Below are 14,665 nucleotides of genomic sequence, written 5' to 3' on the forward strand. Positions count from 1 at the left end.
ATAATAATAACACACAATAGCTACAATTTGTTGAGCACCTACTCATTGTGGCCAGGTCGGTCATGTCATCAATTCAAGTTGTACATACCTGCCTGCCAGCTCCTCTAAACGGTCACATTGGCCTGTTTGACTGAGGACCACATCAAGCTCTTTCCCACTTCAGGGCCTTTGCATGTGCTTTTCTGTCTGCCAGGAATGCTCACCCCTGGGCTTTGCATATGGAGGCTTCTTCCCATACTTTTGGACTCTGCGATCCCATCCCTAGCCATCCAGCTGGCCCTGTGGGATGTTTTTGCAAAGCACTGGCTTTTTCTTCCCAGCACCCACCATAATCCAAGAATTACGTTATTTCCATATTTACTTATTTGTTTTCTTTCTCTCCCGCTTAGGGTTTTCAGATAAAATATAGGATGCCAAGTTAAATTTGAATTTCAGATAAACAACAAACATTGATATTTACACTAAAATAAATTCGTTGTTTATCTGAAATCCAAATTTAACTGTACATCTTGTATATTTTTTTGCTAAACGCGGCGGCCCTATTCCCACCAGCCTAAAGGCTACATGGAGAAAGAGATATATGACCCAACAATGTCGTCCCAGGGCCTGGCTCACAGTGTGTGCTCAGGAATTGTTTACTGACCACACCTAACAAGTGGCTTCATGGAGAGTCCACCCAGAGCCAACACCGCAGCCCATGCCCTTCCAGAGAGTGCACAGAACAGCATGGTCCCCGGTCAGGCCATCACATCTGCATCCCCGCGCATTTCAACACCCCCGGCCAACCCCAATCCCCATTGTCAAGAGACTAGGGTCCAAAAGAGGACAGACTAGTGGTTACCAGAGGGGAAGGGCGATGGGAGGTGGGCATAAGGGGTAAAGGGGCACATATGTATGGTGATTGATAAATAATAATGTACAACTGGAATTTCACAATGTTATAAACTATTATGAACTCAATAAAAAAAATTTTTTTTTTTTCAGGAAGATTAGCCCTGAGCTAACATCTGTTGCCAATCCTCCTCTTTTTGCTGAGGAAGCCTGGCCCTGAGCTAACATCCGTGCCCATCTCCCTCCACTTTATGTGTGGGACGCCTACCACAGCATGGCTTGCCAAGCAGTGCCATGTCCGCACCCGGGATCCGAACCCACGAACACCGGGCTGCTGAAGCAGAACGTGTGAACTTAACCGCTGTGCCACCAGGCGGGCCCCTAAAAAAAATTCTTAAAAAATAAAAAAAATAAAGAGACTAGAGTCCAGATTGGATCAGCAAAGGTTTGAGTAAACCATCTTTGAGATAGTTAAAGCTGGGTAGAAATCAAGAGAATCGGGGGGGAAATGAACCTTAGGAGATGAAGCTACGTAGACCATCCATGTGCATTGGTGACTGGCGGGTAGAGGAAGCTGTGTGTGAGACGGGGGTCTGTGCAGGCAGGGAGGTGACAAGAGGCAGCGGGCATGACCTCGTAGGAACACCACATCCATTAGGGGTGCCCGTTGCCATGGAGACCAGACGACCCCGTGAGCCGGTCCAGGGAGGCAGGAATAAAGGGCTGTGGGGACGGATGTCCAAGGAGAGCCAGGGAGTTAAATACACAGAACGTTGCTGAATGGAGACTCAGGGGTTGCAGACAACTGCCCAGACACCCGGAGGAGCTGTGCATGAGGGACGGAGAGGATTCCTCACCAGGAGGCCAGCGGCTGCGACGCAGAAGGATAGGAGGAGTTAAGAAAAGGTCGAGATCCACGTCAGGTGGCATCTGTGGCAGGTCCTCAGGAGGCAGCCTCTCTCCATACACAGGACAACTCTAGGGCCAGCGCCCACTCCCTGGTGTTTGGGTACACACTCAGAGAGCTGGCCGTTAATGCCCGCAGTGGGAACAGCCCCCCACACCACAGCCCTGTCAGTGCCTCCCATTTCCAGTCCCCCGCTCGGGGAGCCTCATGACAGCAGTCTTGTTAGAAACACCGCCAAACCTCGGAGCATCCCACACTGGGTCTCACTGACCTTCAAATCCCCGGGAGGCGGGGAAACAGGAGGGAGCATTAGTCACTTTGTGTAGCTGAAGGAGCGAGAGGCAGAACAGGGAGGGGACTGCCCACAGCCTTCGCCCCGGTCTTGATTCTCTGTCCCCCGAGGTGGCAGTCCCCTGGGGGCCAACCTCAGGGCCAACCTCCTCCTCCTTTCCAGGCTGGTTGAGCCCAACTCAATCGCAGAGGCTGAAAGTGCCAGACACCCGTTTTCCCAGCAGCCAGAGGGGAGCACGTGACGTGGGTTAGCCAATGATGCGTGACGGAAGGCTGCTGTGAGGTTCTGGGAAAGAAGGTCCTCCTGGATAAGAACAGAGATGTGGCAGGCAATCCTCTCCCTCAGCTTCTCCTTCTTACTTTGGGTGGATTGCTGCCTCGGCTGTGGCACCCATTTGCAGGCTGAGGAAAAAGCCCACCTGCTGAGAAGGGGTGGTGTGGAAGGATGGAGGGGCCTGGGTTGGAGAACTACCCTGGGACCACTTCTCCAGAGCCTCCTGTCCCATGAGGAGAACAAGAAGAGCCCAGGTGTTCGAGGGGCCGTTGTCGGTTACCTGGGCTCAGTGCCCCCAGCCGGTGTGGTACCCCTGGGCCCATGGGGACATCTTCACTCGATGTCTGTTAGCTCCTCAACTCATCCCGTCCATACTGGACCTCAGACCCTCTCCCCTCCTGGCCTCTCTGTCTGTGAATGATGTTACCTTTCTCCCACCATGCTGACTTCTTGAAAATTCACTCCCCAAATCTAACTGGTTCCAAACCCAAGAGTCTCCCACTTCATCACCTCTGGCCTGGGTCATGGCTCCCTGTCTCTGCCTGACCCCTGTCACTGTTGCCCCTTCTCAGGTGACTAGCTAGGAAAATGGGACCCTCACCCCTGGAGTACTTCAAACAGAGGGAATTTAGCATCAGCATTGGAGGGCTGAGGGAACATAAAGGAGCTGCCCAGAACTCAGGAGCTCAGACCCCTGGGGGTGGGGGTGGGGGCCCTGCTGGGAGTTCAGGAGAAGCCAGTGAACAGGCTCCTAGGACAAGGCCCTGAGGAGGGCCAGACCCAGGAAGAAAGCCCTGCCTCCCTTCCTCCCATCGCCAACCCCCATCCCAGTGCCTCCCCTCCCCCACCCCCCCCACCCCCCCCCCACCCCCCCCACCCCCGCCCCATCAGCCAGCTCAGGGCCTCAGAATGTCTGCAGAATCTCTGAGCAAGGTGGATTTGAGCTGAAAGGGGCTGGGAGATAACTAGGTGGGCTTCCAGGCCCTGGGGGCACACTGCCTGGGATCAAATGCTTGCCCCATGCCTGGGATGTACCACTGGACCCTCCAGGTCCAGTGGGGACAGTGACACTGATACCAAACCTGTTAATCTCAAGTTCATGTGCCTGATGAACAGTAAGCTAAACACTGAGACCTTGGTGCATGGAGACGGAGAAAGATTTATTCGAATCAGCCAAAACAAGAAGGTGGAGGACAGGTTCTCTCAAATCCACCTTCACAAGAGAAGAGAGCAGGGGGTTTTATAGAGCTTAGGGCTTGCCAGGAGGAGTTTCAGAGAAACAAAGGGGTAATCCACGTTTCTCTCACTCCAGATAAGCCCTTGGGCCATCTGACTTCCGGGTGTCAACAGCAGCTGGGGGCTGGTTATCTGATTACATAACTTGCTCGAAGGCATTCTTCTGTAAAATAAGCTCACACAGCCTCGTGACCCTTGAGTCGCCCCTCAGGTGAAACAGGAGGAGAGCAAATTGACAAGACTAACTTCTTCTCATAATAAGGTTGAAAGGTAACCTCACTGAATATTTACAGTAACCCTCAGGAACCCAGCTTCAACACCACCTGCCTCGTTTTGTTGTGGGGCAGATGCTGTATCTGTGTAAAGTGCCTGTCCACTGCCTCTTACAGTGACCCCGGATAAACGAGCAGCTCAAAATTTAAAAAACGTCCAATAAGTAAACATTTCCTGATGCAGACCTCTGACCCCTTTGCCCTAAGACCTTTCTTTGGACCCCCCATGGCTCACCAAGGTAGGTGCAGGCTCCTTCGGGGGTGCTGCCCTGGTCCGTGTGTTGTGCACGGCCTCTAGCCTCTTCCTGGCCCCTCGCCAGCTCTCACCCTGTGGTCCCACCTGCCTGGGCTCCTCACACTCACACCTCTGGGCCACCTCTGCCTCCTCCCGGGGAACTCCTCCCTCGTCCTTGGACGCCTTCCCCAATGCTGCATCCTCGAAGAGCTCTCTTGGTCGAATCAAGCATGAGCAGACTCCTTACTGACCGGCCCTGCCCTCCTCCTCGTCTTACTTCACCTTCTCCTCACCCTGCCCTCTCCACGGGGCTCCTGCCGTCCCTCCAAAGCCACAGTCTTCCCCTCCGCCAGGACTCCCTCTGCCTCCCTGCACCCCCAACTTTTCCCACGGTGGTGCCCTCTGGGTTTGCCTTATGTCACCTCCTCAGAGAAGCCCTCCCTGATACACTGACATGGGAACCTCCTGTCATCCTCTGTTGTGTCACCTCAGTTTTTTTCCTTTATAATATGTATTCCCATTTGTAATTGTTTTTCCATCTGTCTTCTTGTTCATTGTCTGTCTCCTCTACTTCACCGAGGTGACCTGAGGACAGCATCCAAGTTGGTTTGTTCACATTGTATACACAGCTCCTGGTTCACAGTAGACATCTACCACCCATCCGTCTATCTATCTACCTATCTGTCTGTCTATCATCCATCTATCATCTACCTACCTGTCTATCTATCTAACATCTATCTATCAACTATCTCTCTATCATCTATCTATCCATCCTTCATCCATCTATCATTTATCGTCCATCTATCATCTATCTATCTATCTACCATATTCTAGGCATATGTATATAATATATAATCTATATTATATATCCATTAAAATATATAAACAATAAATGATTGACTCTCTCCTTCCTTGGACTCCCAGATGACCTTGCCTGTTAGTCTCTAATCGTATTTTGTCATGATTATAATTATTTGACTGATTGCCCTATTTCTTACTGAACACACTCCTGCCAGGCCAGGAGCTGAGTTTCTGCTGTGTCCCCCGCCTAGCTGGCTGTGGCAGGTGCTTAGTCACCCCCTGTCGGCCTGACCTCGACACTGAGACCCTTGTGTTTCCCCTGGTTCGGATTCACAGGCAAGGGGAGAAGGAGAGAGTGACTATTCACTGAGCTCCTTACAGGCACCAAGGAAAGAACCCCACGAACACGGCCTCGTTTCATCTGAGACCCATGTCAGAGTCCCCATTCACAAACGAGAACACTGGAGGCGAAAGTTAATTTCCTTGAGGTCTTTCTGACTCCAGAGCTCCGCTCCCCATTTATCCACATGTAAAACTGGAAAACAGGGTTTCCTTAAATTTAAAGAATTATTAAAAAGAGCTCTCTCTGAGCCAGCACAAGAATCCCAGGTGTTGACAATTCTGAACCTTGATAATAACGTGTTTGCAAAATTACCTGTCACCCTAGAAGAACTCTACCCTCCGCACTCCCTTCCCTGGAGCCCCTGCTCCCCCAGCCCGAGCCTGCAGCTCTCTCAGAAGGATCCACTTCTTCCCACGCTCTGAAATTTGGCGAGCTGCCTCTTGGCATCTCGCAGGGGCGTTTTGTCTGCTATAACCCTGAGCCGGACCTGAGGCATCTGACTTCGGGTCCTGCGTTAAGGGAGCTTGTCTGGGGACCAAGGGAGCCTGTCTGGGGACCGAGGAAGCCGGGACTGGGCTGCAGTGGAACCTGGGCCCGGGGAGTCGCCTCCAGCCGGTGGTGGCCTGGCTGGTCCTCAGCAGGCCCCCACTTGTGAGCCCTGATGCGTATAACTACCCAGGTGCTCAACGCCCACAGCTTCCTTTGGAACAACCTAAAGCTAATGGTTCTAGCCGGGTCCCTTCTGCAGTTCTGGGTGTAAAGGACAAAGGACAGCCTTGCAGGAGAGGCCAGGTTTTTCTCTTTCACTAGCATCTCCCCCCCCAACCTGGCTGCAGCCTTGACTTCACCTGTCACAACAAAACAGCTGTTCTCAGTCCTTCGATCCCCAGGCCTGAGAGCTGTTGCCTGAGTCAGCGACTAGAGAGACGCACAGATGTGCATATGTGTGTGCGTGGGGGTGGAGGGAGTGTGTCAGGAAAGCTAAAGTGTCGAATTCCTAGACCGTGTTTTCCTGTTGGCCCTGGTGTGTCGTCTGAAAAAGCAGTGTACTCAATTCTGCTCCCATGCCCTTGAGAACCCCTATTTTAGGAAGTTGTGACCCCAGGCCCAGAGATCCACAAAATGGCCAATGGGACAAAAGTCTTCTTGAGGAAGCCCCATCCCATGCCTGGGAGCCTGGTTTCTACGGGCCAGCTCTCCAGTGCTGACAAGGCCTGACAATCTGGCAGACAGTGTAGTGAGGTTCCACCAGAGTCGGCTGGAGCTAATGACATACGTGACTTCAGTGGGCAAGCGCCTCAGAGCAGGCCATTTGGAGGCAACATTTGAAAGAGGAGGGGAAGGGGAGAGGGGAGAGGAGGGGGGAGGGAGGGGAGGGAGGGAGAGGAGGAGGAAGAGAGAATAAGGGAGTGGAGGGGAAGGAGAGGAGAGGAAGGAGGGAAGGGGATGGAGGGGAGAGGGAGAGAAGGGAGGGGGGGTTAAAGCAGGGGTGAGAGGGGAGGGCGAAGAGAAGGGGAGGCAGGGGGAGGAAACAGGAGGGGGAGGGAGGAAGGGAGGAGTGGTGTTGCTTATCAAACGATAATCCACATTTGTTGTAGAAAAATACAAATTAAAAGAACCAAACAAAAGCTGGTAACTCTACCTCCCTGTGATGGAAATGGTTACTATTTTGAAGACTAGCATTCCCTGTGTGGGTGTGTATGCACACGTGCACGGATGAAAGGGCTTTCGTTGTCCTGGAATCGACTTTTCTCATTGAAGAATAAGTTCTTCCATGCCACATCATCTACGTCTACCTCTAAACCCATCGCCACGCCATATCGTTATTTCCTCATCCAATGAGTGGGGGGCTGGCCCCGCACCCCTCCCCTCTCCTCACTTTCCTGGGAAGGGACTGGCCCCTCTCACACCCCAGGCCACATTTGAAATTCAGGTCTTCCCGGAGCTGTGCTAATGGGCTTGGAGGCCTGAACAGGCTGCTGAGGAGGGGAGGGTGGCAGGAGAGAGGAAGATTCGAGCTCTTTGAAATCACCTCCGCTCAAGACGTCATTTGGTCCAGTCGATACATTTTGCAGATAAAGAGACTGAGGTCAGAAACACAAAACTAAGGGAGAAAAAAAGAGGAAAAAAGTGACAGAAGGATTTTTTTTAAATGAATATAACTCATACAAATCCAATTTTTATAAAAGATTAATAATCTGGGGCCAGCCCAGTGGCGCAGAGGTTAAGTTTGCACGTTCAGCCTTGTCAGCCTGGGGTTTGCCGGTTCGGATCCCGGGTACGGACATGGCACCGCTTGGCAAGCCATGCTGTGGCAGGCGTCCCACATACAAAGTAGAGTAAGATGGGCATGGATGTTAGCTCAGGGCTAGTTGTCCTCAGCAAAAAGAGGAGGATTGGCGGCAGATGTGAGCTCAGGGCTAATCTTCCTCAAAAAAAAAAAAAAAAAGAATATTCTGGTGGAAAAATCAACAAAGGACACAAATAGAAATTTTCCAAAAGACAAAATATAAGTGAGTTAAGAACATATTTGAAAATGGTTCAATCTTGCTGACAAACAAAGAAAAACGAAACAATAAAATGTCTTTCTTATCTATCAAGTTTGGGGGGAAAAAAGATACTCAGCACTGGCTGGGTTCGAGGAGCTGGACGCTTCTGTACGCTCCCACTGGGCTTTTCAATGACAGGATTTCCCTGAGTGCACCTTGGTGACAGGTGCAAATAGCTTTAAATATGGTCATCCCATTTCATACATTGTTTTTACAGGAATCCATCCTAGGAATTTATCTTAATGAATTAATTAGAGACAGACACAAAGATTTATCTTCTAGGATGTTCGCTGCAGCATTTTTTATGATGGTGAAAATTTGGAAAGGACATAAATGTCCAACAACAGGGGATTGGTGAAATAAATGGAACCCTAGGCAGCCACTAAGATTCAAATTTTAGAAAAATTAATGACATGAAAAGGCTCATGATATAATAAATTTAGAAATTTGCTTATAAAATTGAACCCTTTATTAAAATGGATATTTCTGGGGGCCAGAATTATAGGTAATTTTTATTTTTAATTTTTATCTCTATGCTCCCATACTCGTCAAAATTTCTACCATGGACACCTTTTTAACCTCTTGCTTTAAGAAAAGGACACAGAAGAGAGGTTGGATGATGGAAGGGAGGGCTCTGTGAGTGAGGAAAGGAATATTTGTGACACTGTTTGCTAACTGTGCTCCCCATTGGCCTGTAGCCACAGGGTCAGGGGCTTGGTGTACTTCTCGGTCCCCTGGGCCCCGCGGGGCACCCACATGGTGGCCCCAGGCCCTGGCCCCAGGAGTTCAGCCTCTCGGGGACCCTGCAGGACAAGACAGTGGGGTTGCAGGCCAAGCGCAGCCTGCAGGTCGCAGTTTGCACCTGGCTCGAGTAATAAGTAGACAACTAAATGGATTCCAGTACTTTCCAGGGGTTTCTGGCACCCAGTGCCTCTGCCACATTTCCGCACTTTCTCATTCCTGGGACTATCTGGAGTTTTATTTCTCCAAGGTCCCAATTCCGTGTCCCCCATTCTCACCAGGGAGAAGGGAGTGGGAAGTCCTTCCCACTTCCGTTTCCTCCTCCTGGAGCTGAGTAAGACTCGCCCTCCCTTCCTGACACCGAACCGCCAGCCTTCACCTTGGGGGCCTTCCCACCAGTCTGCTCGCCAGAATGAGCAGGAGGCTGAGCCAGGAGCAAGGGCAGGGGGCAAGGTCACGGGGCACTAGATGGGGAGGAGATGGGGACAAGGTGGCAGCAAGGACACGGAAGAGAGGACCAGGGAGCCCGGCGATGGCATCTAAAACCTTGATACGCACCAAGCCCACAGACATGTCAGTCCCGGCGATGGGGGAGCCGGCCACCCCTCTCCAGGTGGGTGGTGGTGACCTCCAGGAAGTCTGCACTCAGGTCGGTGACACAGGTCAGCGGGAACAGGCTGCAGAAGGAGCACATTGAGGTCAAGTGCAGACAGGCAGCCTGAGCCTTGGCAGAAACTGGCATTTCGTTGACTCCACTGGATGCCATTTGGAGGAGGTAGATGAAGGCCACACGGGAAAGAATTGGAGAAGGAAATTCAGGGACTAAATTCTCCCTAAGTCCAAATCATGTTAAAAACAGGAGGAAATCCACACATCTGCCCTATTGGAAGGATGTTCCTCAAAGGACATCCTCCGGGATGAGTTCAGCTGGGACAAAACTCATGCATTCGGCCACATTAACCAAACGTGCTCTGCGCCCGGCACCCTTCCAGGCTCTGAAGATCCGGCCGTGAGCAAAACAGACCCAGGGCTTGCCCTCCTGGAGCTCCCAGGACGTCCACTGATGTAAGTGCAGGATTGGACACTGTGAGCAATGCTGGAGGGAAGGTTGTCAAAGAGGGGGGACGCCTGGAAAGGGGGAAGAAAGCCACCTTGGGGAGACGGTGACAGCATCTCCCAGGCTCAGGGACGTGGCCTGCTGAGGGCCCGAGCGTTCCCAGGCCACAGGCGGAGGATGCAGCTTTGCCTGTCCCCGGGAGGGGAGCCACCGCTTAACTAGCTTTTTCCCATTTCTAGTGATGTCCATTTGAAGCCATCTAACGGCTCAGTTCCTAAGAAAGTTCCAGCAGAGGGCCCTCGATTGCCCTCTGGAAGGCTAATTAGTCCCAGAAACAGAGCGTCTGTGGGGCCTGCGGGACAGGGGAGTCATCAGCCGGCACAAATGGCGCAGACGGCATGGGGCGGCCTTCTAATGGCTTTTTGAAGGTTGCTCTGTGTTTGATTGACAAATGCCATATGTCCCCAGTGCTCAGGGCTCTGGCCTCCCCTCGGAGCCCTTTCTAAAACAGGTTTCTCCGCTTTGATTTCAACATGTGCACAATTTTATCAGTCCCTGTTCTGTAAAGGGAGCAATGATCACCCCACGCAAGGGCTGAACGTGGTCGCCAACTCCTCCCTCGTGGCCCTAATGATGGTGGCCAAGTTCCCCGGCCTGCGCCCCTCCAGAGGGCCGCCAGGCAGGACCCGTTGGCCCCCAAAGGCACTGTTCCTTCCTGGGGTGCTCTGAGCCACAGGCATGAAAGGCCTCCAGCAACTCTGCTCAGGGCCCCAAAAGCCCCAAGGGACCCCCGGACTCTGGTAGCTGAAGGCTCCTTAAATGGCCATGCCCCAAGGAGCGTGTTAGGCTCCAGGCCCAGGACACCACCAGGGCCACCTGTCCCTGGGGCTGCAGCCCCACCTGCTCCTGAGCACCGGCCCCACCCCCCAAGAAGCCCAGCGAGCACTGGCCCCGCCCCCCAGGAAGCCCAGCGAGAAAGGCTTTTTCATCCTCGTGGTTGGAATTGCTGCCCTTTCTTCCTCATCCCACCACAGCCCATAACAGCCACTGCGACCCCCAGCATCCCCTCCTCCGTCCTCATGCTCGGCCCGCTGACCTCTTCTCCAGGCCATTCCGGAAACTTCTAATTGCTTTTCTCAGTCTTCTCTCGGAGAGGCATATTGAAAATCGTAGGGCTCATTTCCTCACTTAGTTCTGCCGGCTGGGAAGGCTCAGCCGGAGGACAGGCTTGCTCTGAAGGGTGACTGTGGGGGCAGGGAAATTAGGAGATGGCAAAGCTGTCAGGGAACGCAAGTGACAGGCCTGTCACTGTGCTCTGATGACTGCCTGGATGTTTGCTTCGCTGTGTCAAAAACAACACCCGCGCCCCTGTACAACACCCCAACAGTTGTCTGTCCTGTGCGTCCTTCAGGTGACGTCTTCACTCACTGTCAGAGTTCTCTTATTCTTTAGAACCCCCCACATCTTCTCCAAGCAACTCGCTTTCTCCTCCTTATTAGGGAACCCCGTTTTTTTCTGTCATCCATGCACTCTGCACCCACCTCAAGTCCTGAACCCCCCACTGCCACCCACTCCGCCCTCCCATTGAAGCACCAGCCCTCAGAAGCCTTCTTAACCCGAGGAGCTGTCTGAAACATCAGCAGAGAAACAATTCCTTCCGGCCCATTATGCTTGTAGCACGACGTGTCCCCTCACCATCCACCATCTGCTGAACTACATGAGCCACGTGGACAGTGAAAGCCACAGCATTTCCGAGGACGGTGACACAGAGAAGCACACGGCATTCACAGTCCACTCTGGCAGGCTGGCCAGTGTCCCTCGATGGCAGAGGCCTCGGTGAGATGACCACAGGAAGGTCTGGGTGGGGGCTGGTCCCGGGGCATGGCAGGTGTGTCTCAGCTGCCACCCTCCTGGGTTCCTGCCCATTTCCTGAGCCTGGTGTTCTGTCTTTCTGTCGATTCCGTGAGCCACTTGATATCCTTCTAATGACCCCCTTTCTGCTTGAATAACCTACGTTGGTTCCTGTTGTTGGTAACCAAGGGCTGGACCACAGCTCCTCCTGGGGCTGCTGGAAGCACTGATGGCCTGTTGGCAGGAGCACGTGGTACGCTAGGAAGAATACCCAAGAGTTCGTGGTCCCACGGCTGCCCTCACCTCCTGTTCCCTCCAGTACTAGGGCAGACTTCCTAGTTCCGGGTCCACTGTCGAGGCATTCCTGCTATTAGGGTATTGTGAACATTTCCAGTTTGTTTGGGTCACTGGAGGCTCAGAGTCACAGATGCCGATGAGATTCTCTTTATTTGCTCACAGAGGTTGCACTTGTCACTTCCCTCCACTTATCAGCGAGTGTTATTCACAGGGGCCTTCTCGGGTCTGAGCAGGAGCTGTTCATTCGTTACCTGTGGGGTCACTCCAGACCATCCCTCACAAAAGCAACCCCAGACCATCCTCACTGCATCATCGTCACCCTCCACGGAGTCCTCCCTGGTGACCCGTCTGTATCTCCCCCTCCTCTGAGCAGGGCCTGGCCATCGGGCCACCACATCCGCAGTCTGGGCCCAGAGAACAGTCCTCCCCAGACAGACAGATCCTGCTCGCTTCCCGGGCTGCAAGGAGGACGCAGGGCAACCACAGGTCACAGGTGGCCACGCAGTGCCGTCGAGGAAAGAGGAAAGATTGCTTTTTCCTCTGTAACAGTGAAATCAATAAATGAACAATAAGCTAATCAGAAAACATAGTTAAAACCACAAATTAGTCTCTTAACTATACTCTTTGGTAAGATCTGGAGGACCAGATCTCATGTTTTCACAGAGACGTGCCTTTCACGCCCAGGGTCCCAGCAAATGCTCCTGCCAGCCCCGTGCGGACAACTCCTGGCTCCCGCCCTGGGACTCAAGTCCGGAAACAGGGCACCAGGGTGCTGCCACACAGCCATGGGAACACTCAGAATGCGGTGCCCAGCTCTCCTTCTCTACGAGGAAAGAACAAAGTGAGAGGCCCCGCGGCGGCAGGAGAGGTCTGAGTGGGCATGGAGGGAAACTCAGGGCAGTGTGGTCGTTGATGCAGTATTGCCCTGAGAAAGCGAGATGGTCCAGGCCTCACAGACACCCCACTCCACTTCTGCGAGGGTAACACCGGGACCAAGTCCGAAAAACTGTCCATGTAAGCAACTGTCTAAATGAGGATTTGAGCCACAGGCAGGAGAATAAATCGTGTCATGCAAGAGATGTTGCAACAGACCCTGAGATTGAATTTCAGACATGGAGACATGTGTCCTACACCCCAAAAAGCATTGTTAGCATGCAAAAATACATATAATTATGATAAAATCAATGGAAAAAAAGAGAAGGATGCCATCAATGAGCTGGGAACCATTTCCGGAGCTGTGATGCACACAGGATCGGCGAGGCAGCCTGCGACTCTACATGGGCTGCGAGGAACCCTGCCTGAGGGTCCCCCACAGGGTCTCAGGAACCCCAGCTGGGAGCAGGGCTGGGCGCCAGGTATAAGGATTCCCCGTGTTTAATTAAGGATTTAATTTCTTTAAGAGTGAGCAGCTACCATTTAAATTTGCTAGTAGATTCTTCTTGCTGAGTGGAGGTACCCATCTCTGGGAGTAGGGCCCTTTGTCTCCAGGGCAGTCATGCGGAAATAAGGCAAGTGGGGGCCCTTGGTTCTGGGGCAGGGTGACCAACCGTCCCAGTTTGCCTGGGAAGCGGGATTTTCAGTGCTAACAAGGATGTCTGGTCAAGCGGGACTAATCGGCCTTCCTCTCTGGACAGCCGAGTCTCCAGGGGTTCATTCCTCCCCCTAGTCTGAACGAGCTGCTTTTTTCCCCCCGAGCCAGTGCCCTGAGCTTGAGGGCTGCAGGGAGAGCAGGCCACCAGGCCCCCTGAGAAGAGACCAGCGCCCAGGACGGGGCCTGTGTAGGTTTCCTGTTACTGAAACCGCTCTGACGGACCCAGGTCACCTGTGAGGAAGGGTGTTGGGGGCTTCCTGAAACTGGCCACCTGGGAGGGCGGGAGGAGTGAGGGTTGCTGTCCTGAGCTGGCCTGGGGGCTCCAGTCACCAAGCCTGGCCCTGCATGAGTGTATGTCACCAGTGGAAGGCAGGTCAAGGCCTCAGCATCAATGCTCATCACCTAGGAATACAGGAGGCGTCCTCCAGCCGCAGGGAAGGATGGAGCCCCGAGGGCCCTGCAGACTGACCAAGGCAGAGGCAGCTGGGGGACAAACAGACACATTCATTTCCTTTGAGTATTTAAAAGTATGGCCTATACACACACATGGACCAACGTCAGGTTCCTGGTTTTGATACTGCATATGGTTATCTGAGAGGTGACCATTGGGGAAACTGGTGAAGGGTACACAGGCCCTCTCTGTACTATTTGTGCAGCTTCCTGTGAATCTATAATTACTTAAAAATAAAGTCATTAAAAAAGATACAGGATAGGGGCCGGCCCCGTGGCTGAGCGGTTAAGTTCTCGCGCTCCGCTTCAGTGGTCCAGGGTTTTGCCAGTTCGGATCCTGGGCACAGACATGGCACTGCTCATCAGGCCATGTCGAGGCAGCGTCCCACATGCCACAACTAGAAGGACCCCAACTAAAAGTATACAACCATCTACTGGGTGGATTTGGGGAGTAAAAGCAAAAAATATATATATATATATTGGCAAGTTGTTATCTCAGGTGCCAATCTTAGGAAAAAAAAAAAGATACAGGATAGAATTTTTCATAATGGAAACCCAGCCATGTCCTAGGTCACAGGAGAAAAAAAGAGCTGGGGCGTCATTTTCTAACCCAGGCTGCTGGAGTGGAACCACCGGTCACTCAGGAACTGGCAGGAAGGGGTCTAGGAAATCTGCACCTACCCGCTGGTGGCTGGTGGAGGGCCCCGCACTGGCATTCGTCCCCAGGCCTGATTTGAAAAGGGTACTATGATTAGTAAAGTGGGGACATCTCAACAAGGGCCCCAGTGGAGGTGGCGGTAGAAGTGAGAGAAGAGTTACAGTGCTCTAGCCAACACACACACACACAGACACACACAGAGACACACAGTCACACAGACACACACACAGCATGCTGCTTGGCTGCCTCCAGGAAGCTCCCTCCTTATTTCTTGTGGAAAC

Source organism: Equus przewalskii, chromosome 32 (genome assembly GCF_037783145.1).
Source record: "Equus przewalskii isolate Varuska chromosome 32, EquPr2, whole genome shotgun sequence".
Classification (NCBI taxonomy): domain Eukaryota; kingdom Metazoa; phylum Chordata; class Mammalia; order Perissodactyla; family Equidae; genus Equus; species Equus przewalskii.